Source organism: Chelonia mydas, chromosome 1 (genome assembly GCF_015237465.2).
Source record: "Chelonia mydas isolate rCheMyd1 chromosome 1, rCheMyd1.pri.v2, whole genome shotgun sequence".
Classification (NCBI taxonomy): Eukaryota; Metazoa; Chordata; order Testudines; family Cheloniidae; genus Chelonia; species Chelonia mydas.
In genome coordinates, this window is record NC_057849.1 from 9,125,840 (window position 1) to 9,145,168 (window position 19,329).

Here is a 19,329-nt window from a genome sequence, read left to right on the forward strand (position 1 = left end):
CGTTTTTACCAAAATATACAATTAAGTATCAGGTTCTGCTCTCAGTTATGCTGATGTAAGTTGAGAGACTAACTTGCCTTTGATGGAGTCACTCTTGATTTACAGCATTGTAACTCAGATTGGAATTTGGCCCTAACTGTTAATAGAAAATTATTCCATTGGATTATCTGACAAGAATTATCTCTAGAACTATCCCAAACAACGGATATATTCTGTAAGTGGGAAAGCAGGTAAGAAATAAACAAACCTTCTAATCACAGTGCAATATTTTGGAACCTTCTGGCTCATACAATTGAAGACAGATCATATTCAAACAGTGCCAGTATTATAAGGGGTAAGCAAACTGGCACTTTACACACACCTATCAAATATAAAGCGTGCATGCAGCTCGTTGCAGAACATGCCTATCAGATATGAAGCATGCATGTAGTTGATTCCAGGTATCATGTGGGCACAGAAGGAAAATTCCTCAAGACACAGTACGTGGTATTGAACTTGTGCCTCAACATTACCCACTTCTTAAACACGTAACTGGTTTGGGATTGCCATCCGATACATTTGCTCCCCGGGATGTATGAGATGGGAGAGCTGTAGTTACCCCTTGGTGGACCATCATAATCCTAACTTTGTACTTTTGGGTTGGAAAAGTCTTTGCTGCTTGTGTCCTGGTGTTTCAGGAGTGTTTGCTCAGTCACATTTCTCGCACTGATATAATTCCATTAACACATCTCAATTCATATTGTTTTATGAGGGCCTCCTTTCTAGGGGGAACAAAACCACTTTTAACCTTGTTCTTAAGGTATCAACGCGAAAAGGGAAACTAAAGAATAATACTCTCTCTCTTCATATATTCTCTCTCTCCATAAATATATATAGCTATTAAATGCCTTACAAATGGTTATGTCAGTGCACGGCTTTGTGCCCGGAAAGACTTCAAAAGGGATCTATTTGTTCCCCACCCTGTGGGGAAACTATTCTTAAAAGCTTCGACATGGACATAAATGTGCTTGTGCTCACACACTTATTACACTCGCCACGGTGGGACATTAGAAGCCTCAGTGCAATGATATGATTGGATTTTAAATCCCAGTCTCTGAGGATTTTAATTACTGGTCTGGGGCTGCTGGGAGTGGAACTCACTGCCTTTGGACAGAGGGGGTCGATACGCTGGCCCACAACATATTGAGCCATGACGCCTGCAGACACTATTGTGCTATTTAATCATCTTTTGCAAAATTTACAGTGTAACAGAAGGAATCAATACTGAATTTATCACATTCTCTTGTAAATACGAGCAGAGAGGAGGAGAGTTTAAGACACTCTTAACAGAGCAGAAGGCCTGGGACAAAAGTGCCGTAGCAGCGCAATGACATCCCTGCTTCTTAGGTGTAAGCAACCCAAAGAGCTGGGTAGCCTAGCAAGGCATGTGTGGGGCTCTCAAGAACCCCTGATCTTCGTCCTCCCCCGGCCACCCTGGAGTCTGGCAGGGGCTCCGAAAGCTGTACAGGCAGTGCACTCATTCTTGGGGAGGGGCTGGGTGAATGTACCTAGAACTGCTCCACAGCGCCCCCTTCTGATAACGATGGGTTGGGCTCAAGGAACTGTAACGGTGATAAGAACATAAGAAGGGCCACACTGGGTCAGACCAAGGGTCCATCTAGCCCAGTATCCTGTCTTCTGACTGTGGCCAATGCCGGTGCCCCAGAGGGAATGAACAGAACAGGTAATCCTCAAGTGATCCATCCCCTGTCGCTCATTCCCAGCTTCTGGCAAACAGCGGCCAGGGACACCATCCCTGCCCATCCTGGCTAATAGCCATTGATGGACCTATCCTCCATGAACTTATCGAGTTGTTTTTTGAACCCTGTTATAGTTTTGGCCTTCACAACATCCTCTGGCAACTAGTTCCACAGACTGACTGTGGGTTGTGTGAAGAGATACTTCCCTTTGCTCGTTTTAAACCTGCTGCCTATTAATTTCATTTGGTGACCCCTAGTTCTTGTCGTATGAGAAGGAGTAAATAAAAAACAGTTAGTCACCTTCTCGTAACTGTTGTTCTTCGAGATGCGTTGCTCATATACATTCCAATTAGGTGTGTGCGTGCCGAGTGCACAGTTCACGGGAAGGTTCTTCCCCTAGCAGCACCCGTTGCGTCGGCTCTGGAGCCCCCTGGAGTCGCGCCTTCATGGTGCCGCATATAGGGCCCTCCTGATCTGCTGCCTCTCCAGTTCCTTCTTGCCGGATACTCTGACAGAGGGGAAGGCGGGTTGGTTTGGAAAGGACATGAGCAACACATCTCAAAGAACAACAGAGCATCTTCAGGAGGAACGCTGGGTGGGGTCGCAGTTGCACCTTATCTTTATAAAAGATATACGAAGGGTCAGATGTGAGAGCCTTGAGCTCAGACACCCTTCTGGCTGATGTTATTGCAGCGAAAAAGGCCACCTTATAGGAAAGGTAGAGGAGTGAGTATGTCACTAGGGGCTTGAACGGGGGCCCCATCAGCCTCGAGAGTACTAAGTTAAGGTCCCAAGAGGAGGTGGGCAGCCGAATATGAGGATATAATCTGTCCAACCCCTTGAGGAACCGCCGCCCCATTTCATTAGTGAAGATGGAGCGGCCATGTTCTCCTGGGTGAAAAGCTGAGATGGCAGCCGGTGAACCTTTATCGAGGAGTGAGACAAGCCCTGCTGTTTTGACTTTAGGAGGTAGTCCAAGATAAAGGGGACCGACGATTGTGTTGGAAGGATACGACTCTGCGAGCACCAAATTGTGACTCTCTTCCACTTGACTAGGTAAGTTGCTCTGGTTGAAGGCTTTCTGCTACCTAGAAGAACCTCCCTAATGGGGACTGAGTGTGTGGGCACTAGCGGGTTCAACCATGCAGCTTCCAGGCCACGAGGTGGAAAGACCCAAGATTGGGGTGTTGAAGCCTTCCGTGATGTTGAGTGATGAGGTCCAGAACTAGCGGTAGAGTGATTGGAGTGTCCACCAATAGCTCCAGTAGCGTGGTGTACCAATGCTTACATGCCCAGGCGGGTGCTACCAGGATCACTCAGGTTCTGTTGCTCTGAATTTTGAGGAGGACCTTGTGAATCAGCAGTATGGGAGAGAACACGTAGAACAGGCAGTCCTTCCATTGAAGGAGAAATGCATCTGCCAGTGAATCCGGGCTGTGGTTTAGGAAGGAGCAGAATTGTAGGCACTTCCTGTTGACGCTTTGGTGAACAGATCCTTCTGGGGAACTCGCCGCTGGAAGATACTGTTTATTACGTCCAGGTGGATAGACCACTTGTGGTTGTGAAAAGACCTGCTAAGGTGGTCGCTAGTTCGTTCTGCGACCCTGGAAGATAGGACACTTCCAAAAGTATGGAGTGTGCTATGCAGAACTCGCAGAGCTTGAGGGCTTCCTGACACGGGAGAGAAGCGTGCTCCCCACTGTCTGTTGATATAAAATATCGCTGTTGTATTGTCTGTCAGGACTGACATGCACTTGCCCTCCAAGAGAGGCTGAAAGGTCCACCAGATCTCCTTTACATTGATGTGAAGCATCAGTCCCTCCTGAGACCAGAGGCCCTGAGTTCTGTGCTCCCCAAGGTGTTCTCCTCACCCCATGGCCAAGGCACTGGTGGACAGACATAGGGATGGACGGGGTTTAGAAAACACAACCCCTGCGCACACCAAGTGTGGGTCGAGGAACCAGTGAAGAGACTTAAGAACATCTGGAGGAAAGGTAACCACCATGTCTAGGCTGTGCCTGCTCGGTTGATACACAGATGCCAGCCAAGCTTGGAGAGATCTGAGTCTGAGCCTCGTATGTTGCACTACATACTTGCAAGATGCCATGTGACCTAGGAGTTTTAAGCAACTCCTTACTGTGGTTATAGGGAATCATTTGAGGTCCTGTATGATGTTGTGAATGGCCTGGAAGCAGGATTGGGGCAGGAATGCTCTGGCCTGTGTTGAGTCTACCACTGCCCCATGAACTCTATTCCCTAAGTAGGGGTGAGCGTTGACTTTTGAGTGTTTAGGAGGAGGCCCAATGCACTGACGGTGGATCTTATGAGGGAGACATGTTGGTCCACTTGTGTTCTGGGACAGCCCTTGACTCGCCAGTTGTTTAGGTAAGGAAATAACTCAACCTGCCTTTTCTGCAAAAAAGTGGCCACGACTGACATATATTTGGTGAACACCCAAGGAGCCGATGATAGGCCAAACAGTAGTACTGTGAATTGGCAGGGGGAACTCCCGATTGCAAACCCTAAGAAGCGCCTGTGGGGCAGAATTATGGAAATGTGGAAGTATATGTCCTTCAAATCAAGGGTGGCATACCAATCTCCTGGATCCAGGGATGGGATGATAGTGGCCAAAGAGACCATTCGAAACTTTAGTTTCTTCATGAACCGGTCCCTGAAGAGGGATGCAGAAGGGGGGTGGGGGGTGGACGGGCTAGGAAAATTGGAGAGAATATCCTATCTCTACCATGCAGAGGACCCAACGGTCTGAGGTGATTTGGGACCACGCTCAGTAGAAATGGGACAGACATTCTGAAAACAGGAAAGAAGGATCCAGTTGAGAGGCTGATATAATGCCCTCGGGCACATCCTCAAAAGGTCTGCCTAGGGCCTGGCTGGATGACCCAGACCACCTGTTATTTGGGGACTAGGGCTGGCAACAGCGGTTTGGGTTCTGGTCCTGCGTAAACTGCCCCGGTATGGTCGTGTTGTGGGTTGAAGCCTAAATTATCTACGCTGGGTGGCAGGGGTGTGCAGATCCAGCGATCTGACAGTGGCTTGGGAGTCTTTCAGACTGTGGGGTATCAAGTCCATTTTCTCCAAAAATAATGTGGCCCCCTTGAACAGTAGGTCCTGAATTGTCTGTTGGACCTCCCTGGGGAGGCCCAAGGCCTGCAGCCATGAGAAATGGCACACTGTGATGCCCAAAGACATCGTCCGCGTTGCAGAGTCCACTGAGTCTAACGCCGCTTGCAGCAATGTCCTGGAGACCATCTTGCCCTCATCAATGACAGCCAAAAATTCCAACTCAGAATCCGTTAGGACAAGGTCCGAGAATTTGGACTTTGCGTCCCATGACTTGAAGTTATAACGGCTAAGGATCGCTTGCTGGTTTGCGATATGAAGCTGGAGCCCTCCGATGGAATATATCTTCCTCCCAAAGAAGTCCAGCTTCTTTGCGTCCTTAGCTCGAGGGGTAGGCCCTTGCCTTTCCCTCGCATTAACAGCCGCCACTATCGAGTCGAGCGGGGGGTGGGTAAACAAGTATTCATAGCCCTTGGAGGGCACAAAGTACTTTCTCTCGACTCCTTTAAGTGTAGGAGCCAGAGAGGATGCTGTTTGCCACAGGGTTTTTGTGTTCTCCTGAATGGTCTTTATCAGGGGAAGGTCCAGCCTGGTGGGTCCTGCCAGGGATAAAATGTCCACCACTGGGTCTGACACCTCGGTGACCTCCTCCATCTGTACCCCGAGATTCTGGGCGACCCACCTCAGAAGTTCAAGGTGGGCTCTTCAGTCAGGAAGGGGAGGCCCCGAGGATGTTCCTGCCACTGCCTCATCTGGAGACGATGATGAAGAGCCTGGAATATGGGAGGGCCCCTCCTGCCCATCTGGCTCCTCGAAACGCTGTGCCCCCGCCCCCAAGTCGGAGTCTGCTTCCGTGCCGACCCCAGTACCGGTGGCAGCTGCGGTACTGTCCGTGGTACTGAGTGTAGCCATGGTGCCAGGGAGGATGCCGGGTACGGTGCCGGGTCTGTTGTCGGTGCCGGACGCGATACCAATTGTGGCGCTGGCGGCGATAGTGGTGGCTGATGCCCAGGAGAAATCCCTGGCCCTAGACGCAGTCCTTCTCTCAGACATGACCGAAAAGAAGCATACCAAGGCGGACCCCTGGGACTGGTGGTAAGCCCATGGGGTCCAGAAGGGCCACTGGGTTGGCATCTGAACCGGTACCTACCATTGTGGTGGCCACGGTACTAGGAGAAAAGTTTGGATCATCCCCGCTGACTGGGAGTGCCGGCTGCTACCGTGTTGGCTTCTCCCGGACTCATAGGAGTCAGTGTCCGATGGGGACTCTGATGAGTCCGTGCTCGGGGACCATAGTGGCGCTGTGCTCATCAGTGCCAGGGAGCGTTGCCGGGGCGATGTAGATCATTGCCAAGTAATAGCCAGTTTGCCTCTGGACTTCACCAGTGGCCTGTGAGTTGTTTGGGAACTCGGGACCGGTGCCGTGACACTGTGGTTGGGGAAGTGTGGGCCTGTCAATGCTATCAGGTCCTGCGCCGTCTCATAAGTCTCGGGTGCGGAAAGGAGGTTCAAATCCTCCACCTAGGTCTCCTCCAGTGGCACCAGACTCAACGGTCCCTCCCGTGGGCCCAGAGTTGACAGTGCCGGCTGTTGAGCTGGAGGGCATGTGCGGTCTTGCACTGGTCTCCCTCCCTTGGGTTCACATTCCCGTGCGCAGGAAGGGGAGCGCCCTCTATCAGTCTTCTTGTGCTGCTTCTTCAGGAGAGCAGCCTGTGAGCAGTGCCGAGATTGATCCCGCGCCGTGCTTGGTGCCGGGGAATGCTGGTGCCGAGGGTCTCTGATCCCAGAGTCCTTCCTCGGCACCTCCCAGACCAAAGCCGGTGCACTGACGCTGAAGAGCCCGGTGCCGCATCCATGGGGCTTGACTGAGGCTGGAGAGCTGCTTCCATTAGCAGCAACGTTAGTCTGAGATCCCTCTCCTTCTTCGTGTCGGGGCAAGAGCTCCGTCATATCTTGCACCTGTCTGCTTGATGGGACTCCCCCAGGCACTTTAGACAAGCTGAGTCACCCTTGGGCATAGGTTTCTTGCAAACCCCACATGGCTTAAATCCCTGGGTCCGAGACATGTGGGCCCAGGAGAGGGACGGGGAAATGGGGGAGGGAAATTCCCTTCAGTACCCCAAGTCCAGATTTCTAACTAACTAACTAACTACAATTTTTTAAACTCTCTTTAACTATTTACAGAAAATACGCTAGAGGATCACTCCTTGAAGATGAGAGATGAAATGCTCTGACGACGGTAAGAAGGAACTGGAGAGGCGGCGGGTCAGCAGGTCCCTATATGCAGCGCCATGAAGGTGCGACTCCAGGGGGCTCCAGAGCTGACCCGCCGGGTGCTGCTAGGGGAAAAACCTTCCAGTGAACTGTGCACATGGCATACTCACACCTAATTGGAATAGATATGAGCAAGCACTCGAAGAACACTACTTCCTTATTTACTTTCTTCACACCAGTCATGATTTTATAGACCTTAATCATATCCCCCCTTAGTCGTCTCTTTTCCAAGCTGAAAAGTCCCAGTCTTATGAATCTCTCCTCATACAGCAGCCGTTCCATACCCCTAATCATTTTGGTTGCCCTTTTCTAAACCCTTTCCAAGTCCAATACATCGTTTTTGAGATGGGGCGACCACATCTGCATGCAGTATTCGAGATGTGGGCGTATCATGGATTTATATAGGGGCAATATGATATTTTCTATCTTATTATCCATCCCTTTCTTAATGATTCTCAATATTCTGTTCGCTTTTTTGACTGCCGCTGCACAATGAGTGGATGTTTTCAGAGAACTATCCACCATGACTCGACGATCGCTTTCTTGAGTGGTAACAGCTAATTTAGACCCCATCATTTTATATGTATAGTTGGGATTATGTTTTCCAATGTGCTTTACTTTGCATTTATCAACATTACATTTCATCTGAAATTTTGTCACGCAGTTTCGAGAGATCCTTTTGTAGCTCTTCGCAGTCTGCCTGGGACTTAACAATCTTGACTAGTTCTGTATCATCTGCAAATTTTGCCGCCTCACTGTTTACCCCTTTTTCCAGCTCATTTATGAATATGATTTGTTCATGCTTCCTTAGCTGGGAGGAGGGTGGCTGGGACAAAGGGTTTTGAGAATGGTGAGGGGATAAAGGGGAGCTTTCAGGGATGTATAAGGAATGGAGAGGCTCCTCCCTGAAGCTCTTATTTAGATTGTAAGCTCTTTGTGTCTGGGACCATTTCCTCATGTGTGCGTGCGCCCAGAGCAACTGGAACAATGGGGTCCAGATGTGCTGGAGGCCTCTAAGTGCTACTCTAATACAAACTAATAATAATTATTTTTAAAACCTATGTTTAGATTTCTTGCACACTGTAACCAGAATATGGCCTTGTGTCACTAGGAGAAAAAGGTGTGTTCATACCTCAAGCTAGCTAACATGAGGTAAAACCCTAGTGAAAACAAGGCAGCTTGTAATTTTCACATGAATTAGAAGGTCAAGTTAAAGACTATGGGTGAGCCGAAGACAAGGCCCAATCACCTCTGGCTCTCTTTAGGAGATCACAGACACATACTCATTCGTGGCAGGCATTTCTAAAATGAAAGCCACGGAAGAAGCTAACCTGGACCATAGGCAGCTCGCCGTCCGTTTGCTGTTATTGTACACACAAACCTCAACTCTCTTCCCCTGTGGCTGTGTTAAGAGGAGAGGTGGAAAAAGTTGCCATAGCAGCTACAAAGAAATCCCACAAATAGTTTCTGGAGCTGGTGTGGGAGTTCTTGAAACAAACCACCTACCAACTTGAATTTCTGTGGCTCTCCCGCCTCTTAACTCCCCACTTAAAATATTTTAAAACAATGGGCCTAGTTTGGCTCTTTCTTATCCTGGTGTAACTCCACTGATTACAATAGCCCTGCTGATTTACAACAGAATACTAGGCTCTGAATCTTGTGGCTGTATGTTGATCAGTACCCCTGCAAGACAACTGCATTTCCGAGGATGTGCTTGTCCCCTCCAGCAACAGTTCACTGCTGTCAGCTATTGCCTAAACAGTGCCCCCATCTAGGATACAACTCTTGGAAAAATTCTTGGTCGAACACAAGGTTAAGATGATTTGATCACAGTTTATAAGTACATACATGGGGCACAAATATCTGATAATGGGCTCTTCAATCAATCAAACAAAGGCAGAACATGATCCAATGGCTGGAAGTTGAAGCTAGACAAATTCAGAATGGAAATAAAACACCAATTTTTAACAGTAAGGGTAATTAATCATTAGGTCCAATTTACCAAGGGTTGTGGTGGATTCTCCATGCTAGAAATTTTCACATAAAGATCAGTTGTTTTTCTTAAAAGATATGCTGTAGTTCAAGAGAATTATTTTGGGGATGTTCTCTGGCCTGTGTTATATAGGAGGTCAGACTAGATGATCACAGCGGTCCCTTCTGGTCTTAAAATCTAGGAATCTTCATATTAAGCAGACTTCAGATGTAGGAAAACTACTATAATTGTATCCTCGAATTTTTCTCATAATACCACAAGCCATTCTGGCTTTGTGATGTCAAAAGAACCAGACCATGTAACTGTAGCCCTGTAATTCACTTACCTACCATTTATTCTATATCCAATATTAGTAATTATAATGTACCAAACAAGTAAATGCCAAGTACTACTAACAAATGTCCTGAGCTAAATTTACTGCATACGGAGTTCTGTGGTCTAGGTTTTTGTGCCGCTATAAATGTCCTTTCCTATATATTTTGAATTACAGATGTGTGTGCATTGGGATGGTTACAGCTTAAGCATGGCGTGAGGGGAATCGAGCACCAAATCTGCATGAGTGTGACCATTACTGCCATCTGTCATTCAAAGAGGTAACATGTCAGAGGGAGTGTGGTGAGAGCAACACTCTGGTTACAGAAAGGGACTGAATTGGGGAAACCTGGGTCCTATTCCCATCTCTGCCAGTGACGTCACGTATTGGCCTGGGGCCAGTTGTTCGGCTTCTCTGTGCCTCAGTGATTTTAAATCCCAGTCTAACTGATTATAACACTGATCTGAAATGGGGACTAGTGCCAGGGATCAGATTCAGTACCATGCACACATCAGTGATTCTGAACAGGAGATAAATGGCCCACAGAATCCACATAAATGCCACGGCGGGTGTTAATTATTGTGAATAGAATTCAGAGAACTGGTGTAAATTGCCATTTACTGTCAAATATCTTCTGTGTGAGAATCACAGAATCGCATGACTGGAAGGAACTTCTAGTCCAGTCCCCTGCACTCGTGGCAGGTCTAAGTATTATCTAGACCATCCCTGAAAGATGTCTGTCTAACCTGCTCTTAAAAACCTCCAGTGATGGAGATTCCTCAACCTCCCTAGGCAACTTATTCCAGTGCTTAACCACCCTGACAGTTAGGAAGTTTTTCCTAATGTCCAACCTAAACCTCCCTTGATGCAATTTAAGCCCATTGCTTCTTGTCCTATCCTCAGAGGTTAAGGAGAACAATTTTTCTCCCTCCTCCTTGTAACAATCTTTTATGTACTTGAAAACTGTTATGTCATAAGAACATACTCTCAGTCTTTTCTTCTCCAGACTAAACAAATCCAGTGCTTTCCATCTTCCCTCATTGGTCATGTTTTCTATATCTTTAATCATTTTTGTTGCTCTTCTCTGGACTTTCTCTAATTTGTCCACATCTTTCCTGAAATGTGGTGCCCAGAACTGGACACAATACTTCAGTTGAGGCCTAATCAGCGAGGAGCAGAGAGGAAGAATTACTTCTCATGTCTTGCTTACAACAGACCTGCAAATACATCCCAGAATGATGTTTGCTTTTTTTGCAACAGCGTTACACTGTTGACTCATATTTAGCTTGTGATCCACTATGACCCCCAGATCCCCTTCTGCAGTACTCTTTCCTGGGCAGTCATTTCCCATTTTGTACGTGTGCAACTGATTGTTCCTTCCTAAGGGGAGTACTTTGCATTAGTCCTTATTGAATTTCATCCTATTTACTTCAGACCATTTCTCCAGTTTGTCCAGATTGTTTTGAATGTTAATCCTATCCTCCAAAGCACTTACAACCCCTCACAGCTTGGTATTGTCCGCAAACTTTGTAAGTGTACTCTCTATGCCATTATCTGAATCATTGATCAAGATATTGAACAGAACCAGGCCCAGAAATGACCCCTTGGGGACCCCACATGTTATGCCCTTCCAGCTTGACTGTGAACCACTGATAACTACTCTCTGGGAATGGTTTTCCAACCAGTTATGCACCCACCTTATAGTAGCTTAGGGTGGCAGATGTCCCGATTTTATAGAGACAGTCCTGATATTGGGGTTTTTTTCTTATATAGGTGCCTATTATCCCCCACCCCCGTCCCGATTTTTCACACTTTCTATCTGGTCACCCTGTAGTAGCTCCATCTAGGTTGTATTTCGCTCGTTTGTTCATGAGAAGGTCATGCAAGACACTATCAAAAACCTTACTAAAGTCAAGAGAGACCACGTCTGCTGCTTCCTGCCTATCCACAAGACTTGTTACCCTGCTAAAGAAAACTATCAGGTTGGTTTGGCATGATTTGTTCTTGACAAATCCATGTTGACTATTACTTATCTTATTATCTTCTAGGTGTTTGCAAATTGATTGCTTAATTATTTGCGCCAATATTTTTCCGGATACTGAAGTTAAACTGACTGGTCTGTAATTACCCAGGTTGTCCTTATTTCCTGATGGGCACTATATTTTCCCTTGTCCAGTCCTCTGGAATCTCTCCCGTCTTCCATGACTTTTCAAAGATAATTGCTAGTGGCTCAGATACCTCCTTAGCCAGCACCTTGAGTATTCTGGGATGTATTTCATCAGGCCCTGGTGATTTGAAGACATCTAACTTGTGTAAGTAATTTTTTAACTTGTTCCTTCCTTGTTTTAGCCTCTGATCCTATCTCATTTTCACTGGCATTCATTACGTTAGACGCCCAATTGCTACTAACCTTGGGTGAAAACCGAAATGAAAACGTCATTTAGCACTTCTGCCATTTCTACATTTTCTGTTATTGTTTTTCCTCCTCATTAAGTAATGGTCCTACCCTGTCCTTTGTCTTCCTCTTGCTCCTAATGTATTTGTAGAATGTTTTCTTGTTACCCTGTCTCTAGCTAGTTGAACCTCGTTTTGTGCCTTGGTCTTTCTAATTTTATCACTATATACTTGTGTTTTTTATAGTTATCCTTTGTAATTTGACCCAGTTCCCACTTTTTGTAGACCCTTTTTCTGATTTTTAGATCATTGAAGATCTCCTGGTTAAGCCAGGATGGTCTGTTGCCATACTTCCTAGACTCTAAAGAGACTGCACAGTGGCATATATTACGGCACTTGGCCACAGGAAGAAGCAGGGGCAAGTGGGTTTTTAAAGCTAGGAAAGGGGTAATAAGTTTGTCAATGAGTTAGGAAGGTTTAGGGAGAATTTCATAGGAGCAGTCGATAGACACAGGGAGGAGATGGTCTGGGTCTGGCAGCTGGAAGTTTGTCACTCGGATGGGAATGGAGAGTGAGGGGGGTTAGCAGCTGGAAGGTGATCAGTCTGGGGGAGAGGGGACACTTGTTATTTTTAAACAAAGACATTAAATACAAACTCCCACCTATTTTAGTGCACTGTTAGAGTGATGCACTTAGACACACAAAAGTTGTAAACAATGCAGCCAAAGTGCATATATTTATTAAATAAAAACATACATTTAGCAACCTGAAGCATAATCCAATCTATTACAGATGTCATATGTGCCATGCAGCTGAGCTAACTTTGTTGTGGGAACCTTAGCTTCTGGATTTCTTGACTTCTGTGCATTTACATTCTCAGTCTTAACTTAGTGTGTGTGGGGTGGGGCGGCCGGTTGGCATGTGTTTTGTTATTTTGCATTTAGTGTGTTCAAGCACAGAAACAAAGGATTTGGAGACAGAGCAGACCTATTAGGTCCCAACTAATCCATCCCCTCAGGCCAGTGCAGGGTAGTCCTTGCAATATATTCTCCCCTGCTTTGTCCAGTTCTGTTTTAAATTACTATAAGCGTATCACAGCCAGCAAAATTCCTCACAATTAAAAGCCTGTGAAGAGAAAATAGTAGCTAAAAGAGCATGCTTTGCAGCTTGGTGACCCCACGCCAGCCCTTAGGGCAATGGCCTAACACAGCTGTTATAACGGGCAGCAGAAAGGTCATGAAAGATGCCATAGAAGAGGATTCAGAAAAGGCCTTCCAGGAAGCTGGCCACTCACACAGAAGGTCGCTTTTAATCTTGAATGGCATATTCAAATTGGATCAAAACAGGGAATGGGTAATAAATAACACACTGAATTTCTTCAGCATCTTTCAGCTAGGTAGCTCAAAGCCCTTTGCACACAAGCTGATTAGATAAGCCCCAGCACCTCTGCTAGGCAGGTATTGTTATACCCATTGCACAGCTGGCTAATTTGAAGCACAGAGAAGCAAAGTCACTCAGGAGTAGAACCTGACTGATGCCGGTGGAGCTGCGCAGGTAGAAATCAAGATAGCATTTGATCCCGCAAATCTCATTTGTTCTACGTCCTCACGCACAGGCTGAAGAACAGGCTGAGCGTTCTATGTGCAGCCCTGTATCCCTGTGCCACACTCCTAGATGGCTACACTTTGATGATGGTTAAGACAACAAGAGACTGAAGAGAGGCCAGGCTGGGATGTGTGTTTCTGTTTTACAAGGAAAATGAGGCGGGGATCTTCTCTAGAACCCAGGGTAAAAAGGGGGGGAGGAAACGGCACCTCAAGGACCCAGATTTTCTCACCACATTGCTAAAAAAGGAGCACTTCCTCTGGGATTACAGTCAACGAAACCCTACCCTGCTCAACCCTCCTGGGAATTCAAATTAGCCATGTAAAACCTCAGCACTCTGATGTGAAAATACAGCTCTCAATCTATCGAGGTACTTACCTGACTCTCATCACTGTAGTATGAGCGCCCTCTCTAGCCTCCTTCAAAATCACCTCCCCAAATTGATCTCTTCCAGCATACAGCCTGCTCCTATTCATTCCCCCGTCTTTTAGCCCATAGCTTTTAATTGAAGACCTCACCACACATCAGCTCAATAACATGACTCCCAAGGTACAGTCACACCTTGTGCCTGAATCTTGGACTTGTATTTATTCTTTTGTCATAAACCCCCTGCTCTATATTTGTCAAATGGAGCTTAAAGAAAAAAAAATCAGAATACCAAAGAGTAAAAAATTAAACAAAATAACCCATATTTCCTATCATAGCCTCTGTTATTAGCTTTCATCAGCTGTACTGTGCTTGTCTGAAGAAAAGCGTGATATTACTGGGGCAAGGACCCCCCCATCTTCTTATGAATTGCAAACCTCATGTCCACCTATGGCACTATACAAATAATAATACAGGCAAAGGTTTAGAGTTTACAGCAAGGAACCTCGAAGCATAAACAAATGCGGCACTGTGGATAAAGCATTGTGCTGGGAGTCAGAAGATCTGAGTTCTTATTCCCAGCACTGCCACCGACTCATTGCATGCACTTGGGCAAGTCACTCAAGCTTTCTGCAGCTCAGTTGTTCCATCTGTAAAAAAGGGAACACCTCCCTACCTCAGGGGCAGGCTGTGAGGCTTGAGCAGGTTTGTAACACACTTTGAAATGGAAGGTGCTAAAAGAGGGCAAAGTTTGTGATACTACGGATGACCTAAAAACCTACATAAGACTTTTGAATATGGCTTTAGTATAATAACAAAATATAAATTTATTAAATCACCCCTAAAACCCAGTGACCTACATATGCTACTAGTTACGGGCCCGGCCTTCCTTCCAACCAACTAACCCCCGCCGAATCAATCCTGCATTGAGTGAGCTGAAAGGCGACCAGTGCACTGTGTAGCTCGGCGGCCCCCACCCCCTCCTTCAGATAAGCACTGTTTATGTTAGCGTGGGTCAGGAGACTGTGAAATGTCACCAACAACTGCCCAAAAGTACAACAGAGCAGTGACTTAGTCTCGCGGTCTGCTGGGCACGCCCACATGCTGACCACAAGGGGATAGGTCCCGGAAGGGTCAAGTGAGCCAGTGAATAGGCCACAAAAGGCCAAAGAGGTGGGGGTGAGGGGGAGGTTGCCTGTAGCCAAGCACATGGAAGCTCCCCATAAAAAGCCCTGAAGAAGGGGTAGTTGTTTAAGCACAGAGAAGGGAGAGAAGCCTTGGCGGTTAATGGCTCTGGCCCCGAGGGCAGGACAGCAAGTGGAGGAAGTGGAGGAGAGAGTAAATGGACACTCAGTAAAAAGGCAGGTGTAGGGAAGTATAAAGGAGGGAGTGAAGGGAGTCTGTTCCATGTCAGCAAACAGGAAACATCCCTCTCTCAGATGTCAAAGGCAGACCACATGGGGAAATTATCCTCACAAAGGGCCTGCGGCAAGCACACTTTTAAAGGTGTTCGATCCCTACTTCTGAGACCTTCAGACTCACAGCTATGTATTCATCTGAGATAACACTAACAAGAATGTCCAAACCACTGCTTTGTTAATGCACCGAGGAGGAGGGGGAACGTGGAGTCAATGGAATGAAAACCTCATGTCCCATACTAATCATGAACCAATATAATGAGAAATCTAACTTCAAGGCACAAAAAGCTGAAAGGAAAGAGTTTGGAGAGACTTTATAACAATATCGGTCTGGCAGAACTCTGCTTGCCATGGGAGGCATAATTTTTATTTTAACTGGTATTATACCATTAGTTTTTCTCATAATCAGGATGGCAAAGGGCGGGTAAATGGATATTGTACCTGGATTGGTAAAGACGGGAAGTTCAGAGGTGCACTGTAAATCTAGCCCCAGGTCCTGCAAAGACATGCGCGTGCCTCAGCTTCACACACTGGAGTACTCCCACTATGGGACTTCAGAGGGACTATAAATTTAGGCACGTGCTCACATCTTTGCAGGATCAGAGCCTTCTTTTGGAAACACATTCTTAGCACATCCTGGCTTGAATTTGTATTTGGAAAGATTCCAATGGGTCATTTTAAAAAGGGCAGAATGTCAATGGGGCCTTTGAATTCCAGTGCTTTGGCAGATTAAATTTAGATCTTTTACTCTGACTCAGTGTAATTACTTTAAGATATTGTGTAAAAAATAAAAAAGTGAAACAACCCCCTAGTGTATTAAGGGATTTTCTCTAAGATCAGAGTGAATCCTTCAGTGCTGAGCCAATCTCACACCAGCAGAAGTCTGTGATAAGACCTGAATTCGGAGGAGTTCATTCACAGAGATCTCATCAGCTCCAAAACAAATATCCAGCGGGAACAGATTTAGAACAAAACAAAAAACATCAAATCCTCTTTGGCCTGGAACTGGATTTGATAACAGCACTCATATAGTGCCATAACAGTGGCCAGATATATAGATAAGATTGAGAGATATTTGAAAATATATGATACACTATGGCCTAAATTCTCAAAGACTGAACTCCCTTCCACATACACACATACTTACAACTGCGCTTTGCAGGTACAAATATATCTGAGCTCATGCTGCAGAATTCTAACCCCTCCATGGCCATTCCAGCATCTTGCACATGTTGGGGGAGATTTTCAAAAGCACACATGGAAATTAGGCACCTAACTAAAATCTTGGCCTGACTCTGTCTCTCTGACAGCTCCTCGTGGATGTCTAGTTGCCAACTCAAACTAAACAAACCTAAAACAGAACTCCTAATCTCCTCCCACCCCAAGATCACCCGGTCACCTCCCGTCTCGGTTACTATGAACACCACCATCCTCCCTGTCACTCAGGCCTGTAACCTGGGCACCATCTTCAACGTGCGCCTCTCTCTAGGTCCTCACCTCCAGGCTATGTCTAAATCTTGCAGATTCTTTCGGAATAATTTATCTAAAGCTCTGTCTACACTTACAGCAGTGTGTAGACTACAGGCTTTAGACGTGTAGCTACATGCCACAGTGAAAGGCAGGTTGCGTTCATGCTGGTCACTGAGGTGTGCAGCTACATGCCGCAGTGAAAGGCTGCAGTAGCAGGGAGCAGCACGACACTACACTACTGAAAACAGCAGTGTAGATGTGGGAGGCACTGCTTGGGTGTGTGGAGAGCCTGTGTAGGGGATATACCCCGGGGGGTCAGGAGTGTCGGGCACTTTACTCGCGTAAGCCGTGCCTCACTGTCTATACCTGTGATAGCTGCGTGTGCAGTGTCTATACTGTACACGCCGCCACAAGTGTAGACAAACCTTAAGATACAGCTTTTCCTATCCAACCATCCAGCTAAAACTCTCATCCAGTCTCTCATCACCTTGTGTCTCAATTACTGCAACATCTTTCTCTCTGGCCCTGACAAAAGCAATCTTGCCCTGCTTGTATCCATTCAGAACGCTGCTAAAAAGATCATTGTTCTAGCCTGTCACTTATACCACATCACCCTTCTCTTCTCCGGGCTCCCTATCCCTCTAATGGCTTTTCCTTCTTCAATGCATCAAACATAAACTGTTTATATTCACTTTCAAGGACCTTCAACGCCAAACCCCACCCTATCTATCACCTCTCATTCATTGAAGATTTAACAAGTGGGCAAACAAGCACCTTCGTGCTCTCTCTCTTGTTGCCTCACAACCTTGGGAGGAGTTCCCCACAAACATCTGCAAAGCTACGTCATTATCCTCCTTCAAATCCCTCCTCAAAACTCTCCTTTGCTGTGATACCTACAGAAAACTTGACAATGGCCAGGGTGCTGGTGTACTGAGACCACTTCCCATCCTGTTGACCAACAGCGTCTCATCATTTTCCAGTACTTACCCATTTTTCTGTCTGTCTCCATTTGTTGTCTCGTCTTATACTTAGAGCGTGTTGAACAACTTACCAAGGATCACTGTTGATTCTCCATCACTGACAATTTTTAAATCAAGATGGGATGTCTTTCTAAAAGATCTGCTCTGGGAATTATTTGGGGGAAATTCTCTGGCCTGTGCTATACAGGAGGCCAGTGTGGATCATCACAATGGTCCCTTCTGGCCTTGGAATCTATGAATCTCAGAACTGCAAGCTCTTTGGAGCAGGAACTTTTAGTTTTGTGTTTGCACAGTGCCAAGGACGACTGGGGCTCCTGGGTGCTACAGTAATACAAATAATGTAATAAAATAATCACAACTCCTCCCCACTCTCCCATATTATAATTCGTATCTCAAAATCCATTGACCATACCTTTGAGAAGCCCTGGGTAAAGCTACATTAACTGTTTCTGTTTCCTTGTACTCTTTATGGTTTCCCGCAAGCACTGCAGCCTGTTACACTGTACTTATGGAGACTTTTTAGATTTCCCAATCAGTAGTAATTCTCAGCATTCTCTGGGATGTCTGGTGCCCTGGTTGTGGCATCACTTATCATGGCACCTGGAAGGCAGCACATACCCTTCCGTTTCCTTTATCTGGCCTACTGAGGTCTCAGCCCAGATTCCTCACTCGGGAGACACTAGATACGATTATTTGCATCAGCTTTTCTTTTGGTGGCTCCCTGTCAGTGCTTCTCTCACGCTCAACAGTCTGGCTCCGGATGAGCTGTGGGCTGAGTGAAATTCTAATTTACTTAAATCAATGAGAGCTTTGCCATTCAGTAGGGCCAAGATCTCAGCCTTAGTATTTTCCTTCTCTGTCTTGTCAATGGTAGAGTACATTACCCAGTGTGATATCAAGGGTCTATCAGTTTTCTTCCAGCTCCTCTTAGCGCTTTTAGCCTTCTCTGATGCCACAGTCCTCCATCTTTCTTAATTTTCTACCTGCACCCCATATGTTTCTGCTGCACCTTGCACAATGCCCCGCCCCCCCGTTGTAGACACTACCACAATAGAAAAGTTAAATAATTATAGCAATGTTTATGAATTATACAGGGGGAAAAAAGCCCCAATAAATATAATTAGGACGGAAAAGGGGAAAGACATAGAACTGGTGTCATGGTAGCGTCAGTCTACCCTACTAGATAGGAATTTTTAAAAGTAGTGGAAATAAATAAAGGTAGGGTATGTTATTTTTTATTAAAATATTGATCTAGCACCATAGGTGCGTCTGGTACATGACACAAAATATAATAAAGCATGGTCCATGCCCCTAGTGCATGAGCTAAATACTGCACATTAGCAAGGAAGGATGGTCTTGTGCTTTCTGCACTGGACTGGAACTCAGAGATCAGGATGCCGCTTTTGGAGCTCACAGAGACCCTCTATGTGACCTTGGCCCTGAGTTCTCCCCCTGTAAAAGGGGATAATGGTATTCGCTCTGCCTGTCTTGTCTGCATAGACTGTAACTTAATATACATATTTACAGCACCCAGCACAAAGAGACCCACAATTCAGCTGAAGCCTCTAGGTGTGACTGCAGTACAAATAAGCCATGACAAGGCAGGAGGCGGGATGGGGGGGAAGAGAGTTACCAAAAAGGGAAGGGGGGAACATATCAGAGGGAGCAATCTTCCTCCTCTCTCATCTTTTATTAA

The 19,329-nt window shown here is 46.2% G+C and overlaps 1 protein-coding gene across 2 annotated transcripts in view; it reads right to left on the reverse strand.

Annotated features, from left to right (window-relative positions):
- The window catches only part of CLPB (caseinolytic mitochondrial matrix peptidase chaperone subunit B), a 142,581-nt gene that overhangs the window by 74,097 nt on the left and 49,155 nt on the right, over positions 1-19,329 (reverse strand). The gene's annotated exons all lie outside the window — the stretch shown is intronic.